Source organism: Saimiri boliviensis, chromosome 17 (genome assembly GCF_048565385.1).
Source record: "Saimiri boliviensis isolate mSaiBol1 chromosome 17, mSaiBol1.pri, whole genome shotgun sequence".
In the NCBI taxonomy this organism is placed as follows: domain Eukaryota; kingdom Metazoa; phylum Chordata; class Mammalia; order Primates; family Cebidae; genus Saimiri; species Saimiri boliviensis.
Genome location: NC_133465.1, coordinates 30,987,282 through 31,001,034, shown reverse-complemented (window position 1 = coordinate 31,001,034; position 13,753 = coordinate 30,987,282). Strand labels below are relative to the sequence as shown.

Here is a 13,753-nt window from a genome sequence, read left to right as displayed (position 1 = left end):
TGTAATTTATTCAGATGCCTTTGTGTAGGACATTCAAATATTTGCTAATACTTACTGATACCTTCACTGGTTAGATCAAGGCGTTCCCCACGTTATCTGAAAAGTGTTCACCGGAAGATATTATTCCTCAGTTTGGATTATCTAAAAGTCTGCAAAGTGACAATGGCCCATCTTTCACATCAGGCATATCCCAGCACCTATGCTCAGCTTTAGGAATCAAATATCACCTTCGCTCTGTGTGGAGACTGTAGGCCTCTGGAAACCTGGAAGAACTAATCACACTCTAAAGAAGACTCTAACAAAATCAGAGGCCCGACTATCTCTAACACCCATAGCTTACAATGGGTTTGAGCTACTCCAAAGGAAAACTTATCATTAGGTCCTGTTGAGTTGGCATACAGAAAGCCTTTCCTAACCACAGATCTCCTAAGAGATGAAAGGACTCATCTCATCAATCACAAAAATATGTCATCAATCTAGGACAGGTGCAAAGGCACTCTGTGAATATGGAAACAAAAGCCTTCCCCTCCCACACGGGAAGAAAATTCAGTTTCAACTCAGCTGGGGATTTGGTCTTACTGAAGACGTGGGAAGAAGTTCTCCAGTTGACCAGTTTCCCCAGTGTGGAAAAGACCGCAGCAAGGCCACCTGATCTTTCCAATGGACGTTAAACTCCAAGGGATTCACAGGTGGGTACACCTGTGGAAAAGTAAAGCTGTTTCTTATTCTGGGAGCCCAATCCAAGGCTGCGGGAGGTGGGCGTGGGGCTACGTAAGCACTGGGGGACTGCAGGCTGAATCATTGTGTGACTGCTTCTCCTTTTCATGTTTCTTCTGCTGCCCATAGTCTGGACTTGGCCATGAGGGAGTTCATGCTCACCCAAACCGGACACTGCAGGAACCGTATCGGCGCAAAGGTTGGCAGCCAGGGCTCTAATCTAAGGGCACAGCTAGGGTCTGCGGGGTGGCCGGTGAAGATGTTGGCAGTGGAAGAGGTGGCACCTCTGCATTGTGGTCCCTGGGCTCCCTGCCCAGGATGCGGTGGAGCTGTGTGACTGGCAAGACTTCCAAGTCGAACCTCAAGGGACTTAGCGGCCTGAGGGTGGGGGTGGAAGTGGGAGAGGGACTGGAGCAACTCCAACTCCCTGAGCTCTGTGACTCAGCCCTGGCCTGTCTGGCCTCTCGCATCTCTCGCAGTTCTGGGAGGTGATATCTGATGAACATGGCATCGACTCCACTGGCACCTACTGTGGGAACAGTGACCTGCAGCTGGAGCACATCAATGTGTACTACAACGAGGCCAGCAGTGAGACTGCAGTCTTGCTGCAATAGCTTTCCTGGGAATGCTGGCCTCTCCTTACCAAAGCTTTCCCATTCCCTTCAGGTGGCAGGTACGTGGCTCGCACTGCGCTCGTGGATTTGGAGCTGGGCACTATAAACTCCATGCGTTCAGGGCCCTTCGGACAGATCTTCAGGCCAGACAACTTCATCTTTGGTGAGCTGTGAATGAGGACTGGGGTGCGGCTCCTTAGCCAGGGCAGTTCAAAGTCAATGAGTGCCTCAAGGTCATCTCTGTGGGAACTGTGGCACTGGGGCCCCTGAACACCCTCCCATCCTCTGAGTCACTCAGTCTCCCTTTCCTAAACGGGCTTTGGGGGAGGAAGGCCCAGGTGTCTCCTCAACCTGAGGAGCTGATGGAATCTCCCTGCAAAGAGCTGAGTTGGGGCCATGACTACAGCCTTTCCATTGCCTGGGCATGGGCAGGAGCCACCTGCAGCGAGTCTGTTGTTGGCTCTCATGATTGGCTCCTGATCTAGGTTCTAACAAGCAAGGCTGCTGTCCTGTAACTTAGAGGGAGGGGGTTTCTTTGCTCCACATGCAGGGTGAATGGTGCTTTCACCTCACATGTGACACTTGGCCCTTTTTGCATTGTGGTGGTGACCGCCATTTACCTGGCCATTGAGTGACTGGCTGTACTACCTTACAGGTCAGTGTGGGGCCAGTAACAACTGGGCCAATGGGTACTACACGGAAGGTGGGGAGCTGATGGAGTCGGTGATAGATGTTGTGAGAAGAGAGGCTGAGAGCTGTGATCGCCTGCAGGGTTTCTAGCTGACCCACTCCCTGGGCGGGGGGACTGGGTCTGGGATCGGTACACTTCTCATGGGCAAAATTCGGGAGGAGTACCCAGACAGGATCATAAACACATTTAGTGTCCTGCCCTCGCCCAGGGTGTCAGACACCATGGTGGAGCCCTACAATGCCACCCTTTCCATCAACCAGCTCATAGAAAATGCAGACGTGACGTTCTGCATCGATAATGAAGCACTCCATAACATCTGTTCCAGAACCTTAAAACTGACCACACCCACCTGTGGTGATCTGAATCACCTGGTGTCTGCTACCATGAGTGGAGTCACCACGTGCCTGCACTTCCCGGGCCAGCTGAATGTCGACCTGCCGAAGCTGCCTGTGCACGTGGTTCCATTTCCTGGGCTGCACCTCTTTACGCCTGGCTTTGCCTCACTGACCAGCCAGCAGTACCGGGCCCTGACTGTGGCTGAGCTCACTTAGCAGCTGTTGAACGCTAAGAATATGATGGCCACCTGTGACCTCCAACATGGCCGCTACCTAACTGTGGCTGCCATTTTCAGAGGTCACATGTCCATGAGGGAGGTGAATGAGCAAATGCCCAATATCCAGAACAAGAACAGCAGCTACTTTGCTGGGTGGCTCCCTCACAACGTGAAAAGATCTGTGACATCCCACCACGGGGGCTAAAACTGTGGGCCACCTTCACGGGTAACAACACAGCCATCCAGGAGCTCTTCAAACGTGAGGCCGAACAGTTTACAGCTGTGTTCAGGCGCAAGGCCTCCCAGCACCGGTACAGGAGCGAGGGCATGGAGGAGACAGTTCACCCAGGCCGAGAGCAACCTTAACGACCTGGTGTCAGAATATCAGTAATACCGAGACGCCACAGCTGAGGAGGAGGTAGCCTAGAAGCTTCCTTTTCCAGGTAAAGGGAGAAGTAGTGTGGATTCTTTAATGTATTCTGATAGCCATTGTTACTTCTTTTTTTTTTTTTTTTTTTTTGAGACGGAGTTTCACTCTTGTTACCCAGGCTGGAGTGCAATGGCGCAATCTCGGCTCACCGCAACCTCCGCCTCCTGGGTTCAGGCAATTCTCCTGCCTCAGCCTCCTGAGTAGCTGGGATTACAGGCATGTGCCACCATGCCCAGCTAATTTTTTTTTTTTTTTTGTATTTTTAGTAGAGATGGGGTTTCACCATCTTGATCAGGATGGTCTCGATCTCTTGACCTCGTGATCCACCCACCTCGGCCTCCCAAAGAGCTGGGATTACAGGCTTGAGCCACCGTGCCCAGCCTAGCCATTGTTACTTCTTTGTACCTCTTTGAGTCTTTACATCACCTCCTGCTACGTTTTAAAGCATTTTGATAGTGTGTAGTTTGGCCTAATAAAATATTTTTATGGCACTTGATTTCACCTCCACTTCTTTCTATAGGCCCCTGGGTGCTGCTTCCAGATGGGCATAGTGGTCCAGCAAGGCTGCAGCTGTCTTGGGCTTGTCACATCCCAGGAACAAGCAGTCCAGTGGCTCCTGGAGGGGTCGGCATGAGCTGTGGACATGGCAGGCAGGCTTCACGCAAACTTGGGGCTGGCCTGGGCCTTGGGCAGCTACTTGGTGGGAAACCTGTTTCTGAAGATAAGCCTTGGTTTACCCTATTTACCAAACTTCCAAGGGACCAGCTGGGCCTGTTTGTGGAATTATATAAGTGGTCAGTGACCCCGGTGTATAATGTCCCCAGTGTATCACCTCAGGGTAGGAATGTGGTTGGACAGTTGGCCCTGAACCAGCAATGAAGGGTGGGCAAGCAGAGCCCCAGCCACCCACTTACTATAATGGCCTGGGTGTGTCTGTGTGGCCTCACTCTCTTAATGAGGTGGGCATGGGTATCTGGCAGGAGCTAGTAGGCAGGAATTGAGCCCACCATATACTCACATGCAGTGAACCCCATAAATAAGGGGATTCGGTCATGAAGGCCATAGGTAAGGTTGCTGGCCTGCGTGCTTGGGGTACTCTCGGTCCAAAGGCACAGATGGGGTTTCTGAATAGGACCTGGGGCGGCAGGCAGGTGCTCACAAGTGCTGTTTCCCTCAGCTGGCAACCAGTGAGAATGACCTAGTGGCGGTCTGACGTGCCCCAGTCTGGAGGGCTGATGTTCTCTGGAAAGTTGGCTAATGGGCACTGTCTCCTGTCTGCTGACTCCCACTCCAAAACTTTAGGGCAAAAATAATCCAAGATTGTCAGGATGAGACTGGTGAGGGTGGCACCCTTGGGGATGGGTCCTTTGGCCTGGGACCCTAGCCCGGCGGAGTCTCCTCCCGAGGCTTGTCAGGGAGCCTGGACTTCAAGGCCTGCTTCAGGGAAGCTGTCAAATAAGAGATGTGTGTGTGAGCTGGGTGCTGGGCAGCATGCCAGGACAGTGCTCTTCTACCTGGCTCTTGGAGAACTTGTCCCTGGCCTATGTGATGACCTCTTGGTGATTCCCCTCTCCCATGTCACACAGACAAGATAAAGCAAGCATAGCCTGGGGGTGGGCAGATCTACACGGTCCACCCCAGTTCCCCTGGGCATACCCACTGGCCTCAGATGTGTCAGGGAAAACAGGTGATGCTCCTCTCTGTTTCTGAGGGTTGACAATGGGCCACTGGGGGCAAATGAGAACTGGCAAGGAGGATAGTGCCTCATCTTGAAAGAAGTGGCTCCTGGAAGCAGCAGAGATGGGAGAGGTCCCCCAAGCTGTTCTTGGAGCAGGCAAAGGGGCCTCTCTGACAGCCCTCCTCAGTGTCTCTCATTCTCTGAGGGGTGTCCTTGCCCAGCCCAGCCCAGGTGCACACCTTCAGATGACCTTGCAAGGATACTTGTTACTTCTTTGTACTTCTTTGAGTCTACAGCTCCTCCTGCTATATTTTAAAGCATTTTTATAGTGTGTAGTTTTGCCTAATACTTTTATGGCAAAAAAAAAGGGGGGGGGTGGGACCTTTACAGTGTGTAGTTTGACCTAATAAAACGTCTTTAGGGCAAAAAAAAAAAAAAAAAAAAAGAGTGTGGGATACTTGTAACTCCTGGCACATCACTTTCATTATGTGGACTTTTGTTTTAAGCTTTTTTCTTTTTTTTTTTTTTTTTTTTTTTTTTTTTTGAGGCGGAGTTTTGCTCTTGTTACCCAGGCTGGAGTGCAATGGCGCGATCTCGGCTCACCGCAACCTCCGCCTCCTGGGTTCAGGCAATTCTCCTGCCTCAGCCTCCTGAGTAGCTGGGATTACAGGCATGCGCCACCATGCCCAGCTATTTTTTTTTTTTTTTTTTTTTTAGTAGAGACGGGGTTTCACCATGTTGACCAGGATGGTCTCGATCTCTTGACCTCGTGATCCACCCGCCTCGGCCTCCCAAAGTGCTGGGATTACAGGCTGGAGCCACCGCGCCCGGCCAAGGGTTTGGTCTTAACTAGCACAAGCATTTTTCTTTTGTTTTCTAGATTTGAAGGATTTTTAAAAATTTAAATTGTTTGTACAGGTGGTTTTTGATCACATGGATAAGTTCTTTGGTGGTGATTTCTGAGATTTTAGTGCAGCCATCACCCAAGCAGTGTACACTGCTGTCGATCTGTGGTCTTTTACCCTCCCCTCAATCCTCTTCCAGCCTTCCTCCCTGAGTCCCTAAAGTTCATCATATCATTCTTATGCCTTTGCATCCTCATACCTTAGCTCCGACTTACAAGTGAGAACATATGATACCTGGTTTGCCATTCCTGAGTTACCTTACTCGGAATAATGGCTTCCAGCTCCATTCAAGTTGCTGCAAAAGACAGTATAACATTCTTTTTTTGTGGCTGGGTAGTACTCCATGGAGTATATATACCACATTTTCTTTATTGACTCTTTGGTTGATCAGCACTGAGGTTGGTTCTATATCTTTGTAATTGAGAATTAGCACTAGTGTTTTCCATTATGTGTTGAACTATAGCTATAAAATAGTGAACTTGTCCTTATTGCATGACTTTTTTGAAGCTTCAGTGAAAAGTCTGAGTCCTTCTAACTAAGTATCTGTAACTTAGTGAGGCTTTTCCTTTCAACAGTACGGTCAGCCACACATAGAAGAATTACTTTTCACGCAACAAGCCTCCTCAGCATCAGGCTCACAGCTGAGCCCCTGGCATTCTCTTCTCACACATGCACTTTTGTCTTTGAACAATCATCTTCTCCAAAAATCACCTGCTTGCCAGTCTCTCTTATTTTCCTCTGCTTTCTTTTTCTTCCTATTGGTTGTCTCTACATTATTACATTTCGTGTACAACATTACGTTATGTTACATTACTGTGATCTCTTCTCTAGAAAAATAAGGAACAGCAGCACAAGAACTTAGGTTTTTCCCCATTGCTGTATTTCCAGCACCTGGAACAGTCCTTGGCACTCAGTAAGAATTCAGTATCTGTTGAGTGAACAAATAGATTATTACAAAAATTTTTCAGCATTATTTTTATCCTCGTTGAATAGACAGCAAAACCAAAGACTGGAAAAACAGGCCAAGTCATAGGACAGGTGGGAAATCTGGATTAAAATTCAGTGTTCTGACTCTGAAAATTGCTGTTTCCAGAAAAGCAGAAAGTGAAATGAAGGGTCTGGTGCTCGGGCTGACAGACAGGGACTAACGGGATTTCACAGTGGGCAGGTGATTTTGCTGGGTGTCTCTTTAGCATGTATCTGAGTCACTTTTATTAGAGGGTGGCCTGGCTGCTTTTTGTTTCTAATTATGTCACATGCTAGCAGCATATGTACGGTGACCCTTGACTGCAAAATAGAACTAGGTTAACCCCTTAGTCTGGGGTCATCCATCCTACCAACTACCCTTTCTGAATTTGCTTGCTGAGCTTCTAGATTGTGAGAGTGAAATAGTTAAGGAAAGTCCCCAGTTGGCTAGAAAATAAAAATATCAGCATATACACACTTGTTTTTATTATATAGAATTCATCAAATAACAATGATTTACTTATATACTTCTATGTGATGTCACTGAAAACAGCAACACAATAAAAATGCAATTCATTGCGCATATTAACCAAGGAAGTGGGGACAGAAGAAAAATGCCCTTTTAAAGGCCGGGCGCGGTGGCTCACGCCTGTAATCCCAGCACTTTGGGAGGCCGAGGCGGGTGGATCACGAGGTCAAGAGATCGAGACCATCCTGGTCAACATGGTGAAACCCCGTCTACTAAAAATACAGAAAATTAGCTGGGCATGGTGGCGCATGCCTGTAATCCCAGCTACTCAGGAGGCTGAGGCAGGAGAATTGCCTAAACCCAGGAGGCGGAGGTTGCAGTGAGCCGAGATCACACCATTGCACTCCAGCCTGGGTAACAAGCAAAACTCCGTCTCAAAAAAAAAAAAAAAAAAAAAAAAAAAAAAATGCCCTTTTAAAACCATTTGAAACAAAACGTTTAAGATACTTTTCTAAAATCTGTTTATAGATTAAAAAAGAACATACATATCTTTGTAAATATGTTATAGCCACAGAATATCAACTCTGGACTTGTACATTTTGTATTCTGCAGTTCATGGGAACATGTGTCATACAATTTTATTTCAATTTGTTACTATGTATAGCCCCAAAGTACTGAGAAAAGTAAGTCTGGCAAGATGAAACAGGTCTGTTCTAGATTGCATACTTAGCTTGCTGATACCTTGCCTCAAACAGAAAAGCAATATGTAGGAGAATCATACCAGGGAATAGTTTTTTTTCTTTTTCTCTGCCCATGTTAATAAATAGGTAATTTGTGACTTGAGGGACCTCAAAGCCCTTGGACTCCCCCATGCTCATTGTTTGGGAAATGGCATTCCCAATTTCTCACTGCTTTTGCCAAGATAGCAACTCAAAAGTTGCATTAGATTACATTGTAAACTGTGTGAGGGGTGTGTGTGTGTTTGTGGGTGTTTCTTCAGGAGTCAATGTTTGAAATCTATGGTCTTGGCTGAAAGCCAGACATAGTTCCCATTTAGTCATATCGCAAAGTTCTTTCCCTTAAGTCACAGAAGTAAACAGAAAAAAAGGAGCAAAATGCAAAAATGAAACAGTTGGCATGATACACTCACTTTTCCCTCGGGTGGCAGAGCAGGGGGCCCCCTCCCATGGGGAAATGCACAGAGCAGGGGGCCCCCCTCCCATGGGGGAAGGCACAGAGCAGGGGGCCCCCTCCCATGCTTCATCTGGGCTGGGGGTATGCACGTGTCAGAAGGGCCAGATGGGACTGTGAAGAGTGATCCCAACACCAGCTGTGGCTACTCATGTCTGGCTGAGTGTTGCCTTCTAGAATTTGGGCTCAGTATTTACATTTATAGGTTTATAAAAGTTAGAAATTTCTATTTCCATTGAAATCTCATGATTTTCCACTATCAACAACTAATTATAATTTTTTTTTTTTTTTTTTTTTTTGAGACGGAGTTTCGCTCTTGTTACCCAGGCTGGAGTGCAATGGCGCGATCTCGGCTCACCGCAACCTCCGCCTCCTGGGTTCAAGCAATTCTCCTGCCTCAGCCTCCCTAGTAGCTGGGATTTATAGGCACATGCCACTGTGCCCAGCTAATTTTTGACATGCCGGCCCAGGTGCTGAACAGTCATCCCAAGAAGGAACCATGAGAAGCAGCCAACTCCCTCACCCCTGAAGGGTCAGCTTCTAATCTGTTTGTGATAGGAAGATGCTCTGATACCTGATTTGAGGTGTTTCCGGCTCTTTATTTTCTAACTCTATCCTTACTTGCCCAGGAAGAACTGTCCAGAGCTGCTGGCTGTCAGACACCTTGAGAGGATGCTGCAGCCTCTGTGAGACCACCGCCCCTCACTTTCCCTTCCTTGAATTTCCTCATTGTTCCCACATATGGGTACAAGGCACCCAGTTATACTAGAGAGAGGTGATGGACTAAAGGGATTAGAACTTAGAAAGATTTTGTTATTTTTATGAACTATATATTTACATAATTTTTTTTTTTTTTTTTTTTTTGAGATGGAGTTTCACTCTTCTTACCCAGGCTGGAGTGCAATGGCGTGATCTCGGCTCACCACAACCTCCGCCTCCTGGGTTCAGGCAATTCTCCTGCCTCAGCCTCCTGAGTAGCTGGGATTAGAGGCACGTGCCACCATGCCCAGCTAATTTTTTGTATTTTTAGTAGAGACGGGGTTTCACCATGTTGACCAGGATGGTCTCAATCTCTTGACCTTGTAATCCACCCGCCTCGGCCTCCCAAAGTGCTGGGATTACAGGCGTGAGCCACTGCACCCGGCACATACATGTTTTTATAAAGTAAATATTTGTATGAATGCCTTCAAAGTTCAAAGAGCAAATATGAGATGGTGAAACGTGCCATGGAATGGCCCTGCTGTTTCGTCTGCTGTATTCTCAGTAGGTCCCCTCATCCAGAGCTTGATGATGTGACTCCTGCTCCCTGAAGCCTCTCCTTTCTCCCATAGACCCCATTTCACCTGCTCCTACCCCTCCCTCAGCAAGCAGAGGGAGGTGAGAATCCAGCTGTGGATTTCCCCATGTCTGGGTCATTCTGACAAGATCGCATTCAGGAGCCCCTGTGGGGAGAGGAAGAAATGAGAAACTAAATTAGAGTGGTGCTTGGTGGGGAGTGGGAAGGGAAGGCCTGTCAGCAGAATGCTTCCAAGTGGGCTTCAGCAACACAGATCTGTCCGTGCAAACCTCCCGCGAGGCTTTAAAGATCCAGTTCAGGTTCCTTTGAAGATGCATCTCTTTATTCTTCAGGTCACCCAGGAGGTACACATCAATTAACCAACACACCCACATCTAAAGACAAGCAGTGCTTCTCAGCGGGAAGTGTGGACTAATCCACTGAAAGAAGCAAAACCTTTTCCTAATTGGGATGAAATCTGCCCTGGCCGGCCTCCTCCACAGTGAGGGATGACTGCCTTACTCAGAGCAGGGCTCATTCACCTTGGTTCTTCTGCCAGCCTGCCATTCCCTACAGGTCTATTGGAGAATTTTAAAAAAAGGATTTATTAAAAGTATCCTATCTATGAACTCTTTAATGTCTATCACTTTGCGGGAAAAATCCCAAAAGACTTTTTCAAATCATTTCATTTTCTAGCCAGGCGAAATTCTTGGTAAAGGGTTTTCTGTAATGTTTGTACACAAAGAGGTCATTCCTAAGTAAGCCCTTGGGTTGTAGATGTTCTGGATAGGTGGTTTATGAGTTATTCACTCAAAAAAGCTGAATAATATTTCCCTATCGAACTAGTGTCTAGGGAACAAAATCAAGATTCTGAGTGGGAAATGTTGACATTTTCATATGCTTTTCTGCTTTTTTTCCATCAGTTTCAGGGGCTAAATTTTTCAGCATTAGTAAAGCAATAATTTGTGGGATGCTGTTAGTATAATTTTTATTTGGAATTGAGATTAAAATGTACTATATCACATATAGCTGTATTTTGCAGCAGTAATGAAAATGTAGAACACCACTTCTTTTCACAGATCAATTATTCTGTCTGTGCAGTCCATGGAAATTATTACTGAATAGGCCTTTCATCTTCCAGTTTTGGATTTTATATACTTAGAAGAGTATTTTCAGTTAAAAAAAGTTTTGCTTTTTACAAATCCTAAAGAGCTCCCTCTCTGAGATAACTGAGAAAAAGATGCCATTTTCATTGACAGAGCAAGCATTATGACATTGTGACGAAAAGTAGCTATGACTCAGTATCTCAATAACTTTTTACAGATGTGTTATGTATACTATGGCTAGCTAGCACAGTAGAAAAATATGTATTTACCTAGGGTCAGAAAGATGATTCTGTGTTTCAGTTCTGTCCTTGTCGGCTGGAGGAACTTGAATAATTCATTTGGTCTTGTAGGAATTGTTCCCAGGACACAGTTGCTAAGACAGATGTTGGTGTGCAGGTGTTTATTAGGGAACACTACGGGATGAGCAGCTGTGGAGGGGAGAGGAATGAAGGAGGACTGGGCGGAGGAGCAGTTGAGCTGAGATGTACCTGATAGCCTCAACTACCCCACTGCAGCTCTGGAGCTAGAATGTTCCTGCAGATTTCTCCTTTGTTGGACTTTTATACCTCTTACTCAGTCACCGGGTACAGGATACAAACTGGGAGGGTGTGACCTCAGGAAGGCAACTTTTTTTTTTTTTTTTTTTTTTTTTTGAGACGGAGTTTCGCTCTTGTTACGCAGGCTGGAGTGCAATGACATGATCTCAGCTCACCGCAACCTCCGCCTCCTGGGTTCAGGCAATTCTCCTGCCTCAGCCTCCTGAGTAGCTGGGATTACAGGCACGCACCACCATGCCCAGCTAATTTTTTGTATTTTTAGTAGAGACGGGGTTTCACCATGTTAACCAGGATGGTCTCGATCTCTTGACCTCATGATCCACCTGCCTCGGCCTCCCAAAGTGCTGGGATTACAGGCGTGAGCCACCGCGCCCGGCCTAAAAGGCAACTTTTTGCACCTTAGTCTGTCTCTCTATCTCTCTCTTTCTTTCTTTGCTTCTTTCTGTCTTTCCTCTCTCCCTCGCTCCCTCCCTTCCTCTCTTTCTTCTCTTATCCTTTCTCTTTTTCTTTCTTTTTGAGACAGGGTCTCCCTCTGTCACCCATCCTGGAGTACAGTCATACAATTTCAGCCGAATGCAACCTCCACCTTCTGGGTTCAAGTGATTCTCATGCCTCAGCCTTCTGAGTAGCTGGGATTACAGGTGCCCATATCTGGTAATTTTTGTATCTTTAATAGACATGGGGTTTCACCATGTTGGTTAGGCTGGCCTCAAACTCCTGACTTCAAGTGATTCACCCCTCTTGGCCTCCCAAAGTGCTGGGATTACAGGCGTGAGCCACCATGCCTGGCCTGCACATGAGGCTAATTTCCGAAGAGACCCACAGCTGAACATTGCTTACTGACAAGTTCCCTCTGAAGCTGGGGTGAGTCCTTTTTTCACAGTGGACCCAGGAGGGGAAATATCTATCCATCCCACTTGACTTCTGTGAGCTTCAGTTTTCTTACAAATACTGTGGGAAGACTAAATGCAATGCCTGTAACACACATAGCCTAGTGCTTAGAACTTCATTAATTCACAAAAAAACACTATGATTATTATTACTCAAAAGGTAGCAGTTGGGACAGGTAGTTTCACAGTATCTGTTCAGACAGAAATACAGATGCTTTCAGCATAATGTTATTCATAAGTGCTTGTTAGGTAACTTACAGCTGTAACAACTTCGTGAATACCTAATATTCTGTTTGTTTGCTTTGAGAGAAAAGTCCAAGGTATTCTTGTGGCAAATTAGGAAGGCAGGATTGTATAAAGATACAAAGATAGTGGGGTGTCTCACAGAACTCTCAGACAGGAATCCAGACGAATGTTAGGAACAATTGACATAGGAAGACATACTGTTTATTCCACGTGTTTATCTCTGCTTTCTAAAAGCAGCAGCAGCAGCAGCAGCACCGAAACACATTTATGTTTGCTTCTTCTCCTTTCTTGTTCTGCAGATCACCTTCCTTCCCTTCTTTGGTCTCCCATGGCAGAAAATACAGTAGTGACGGTGTCCAAGCTTTACATATTAGATCCAGCATCCAAGCAGTTCTGAAATCTCTGGAGGGCTCTGACTGGTTTGGCTTAGATCAGGTGTCCAGCCCTGAATCAATCAAAGGTGGCCAGGGTCGCATTTTCCTGTGGCTCTTTCTGCTTCATACATTGTATGATTAGGAGGTGCAAGGGAGCAGCGGAGTTTCAAGACAATGCCAAGAAGGTATGGAGCAGATAAAACAGTAGGCAGCCACATGCTTGGAAAGCCACGGAAAATGCTTTTCTTAGATGTTATCTTAGAAGAACAAAGATAATGTGGATCACTGAGAAAAGTAGATTATGGATTAGAGGGTAACAGAATTTATATCTGCTGGCAAAAGTGCTTCATAAACTCTAAAATAGCATTGCAGTCTCAAAAGATACAGCATTTCTGCCAGCTCAACAATATAAATTGTATTTATATTGAATTTTTAGAGTTAAGTGGAGCTTCTAAAAACTATTTTCTAAAACTGCATAGCTGTTCTCAGCTCTGTTACCTTTTCTGATCTAATGCCAATATAATAGTCCTAATGTCCTTGCAATTGTCAAAAATAAAAGAGATGAAGGAAATAATTTTGAAAATGTGTTTCCTCATATCCAATATCCAATTCACTGATGTGGGTGAATTTTCTCTCTCTGATAAGCAGCATGCTCCAGCATGGGAGTCAGACACACTTGGGTTTGAATTCTGACTCATCTCCTGACTAGCTCTCTCATCTTGAGCAAGTAACACTCACTCTTCAACGAGTAAATGTTCCTACATCCTTAAAAGCTTCAGCATCTTCTTTCTCTTCAATGAAACCTCTCACCATCTACTTGCCTGAAAGCCAGCTCGTTTCTAAGAACATTTCCCCTGAGGTCTTCTCAAGATTGGCTTGTGCTCTTTTTCTCAGATCCCACTTGCCTTCGATGTTGCCCTCTTCCCCAGGTTTTCATTCCCAACTGTCATTGTCAGAGACTAGGTATCCCTTTTCCCTTGAAACAAACAAAAAAAGAAGTTGAATTTAAAAAATAACATAAGCCCCTCTTTAGTGAGACTTACACATTTATTTATACAAGCTCCTTCTCCCTTTTAACAATCAAAATTCT

General features: G+C 46.0%; 1 pseudogene; it reads left to right on the top strand.

The window, feature by feature from the left end:
* The first annotated feature begins 859 nt into the window (after nucleotides 1-859).
* LOC101031377 (tubulin beta-8 chain-like) lies at nucleotides 860-11,077 on the top strand (annotated as a pseudogene).
* The last annotated feature ends 2,676 nt before the right edge of the window (nucleotides 11,078-13,753 follow it).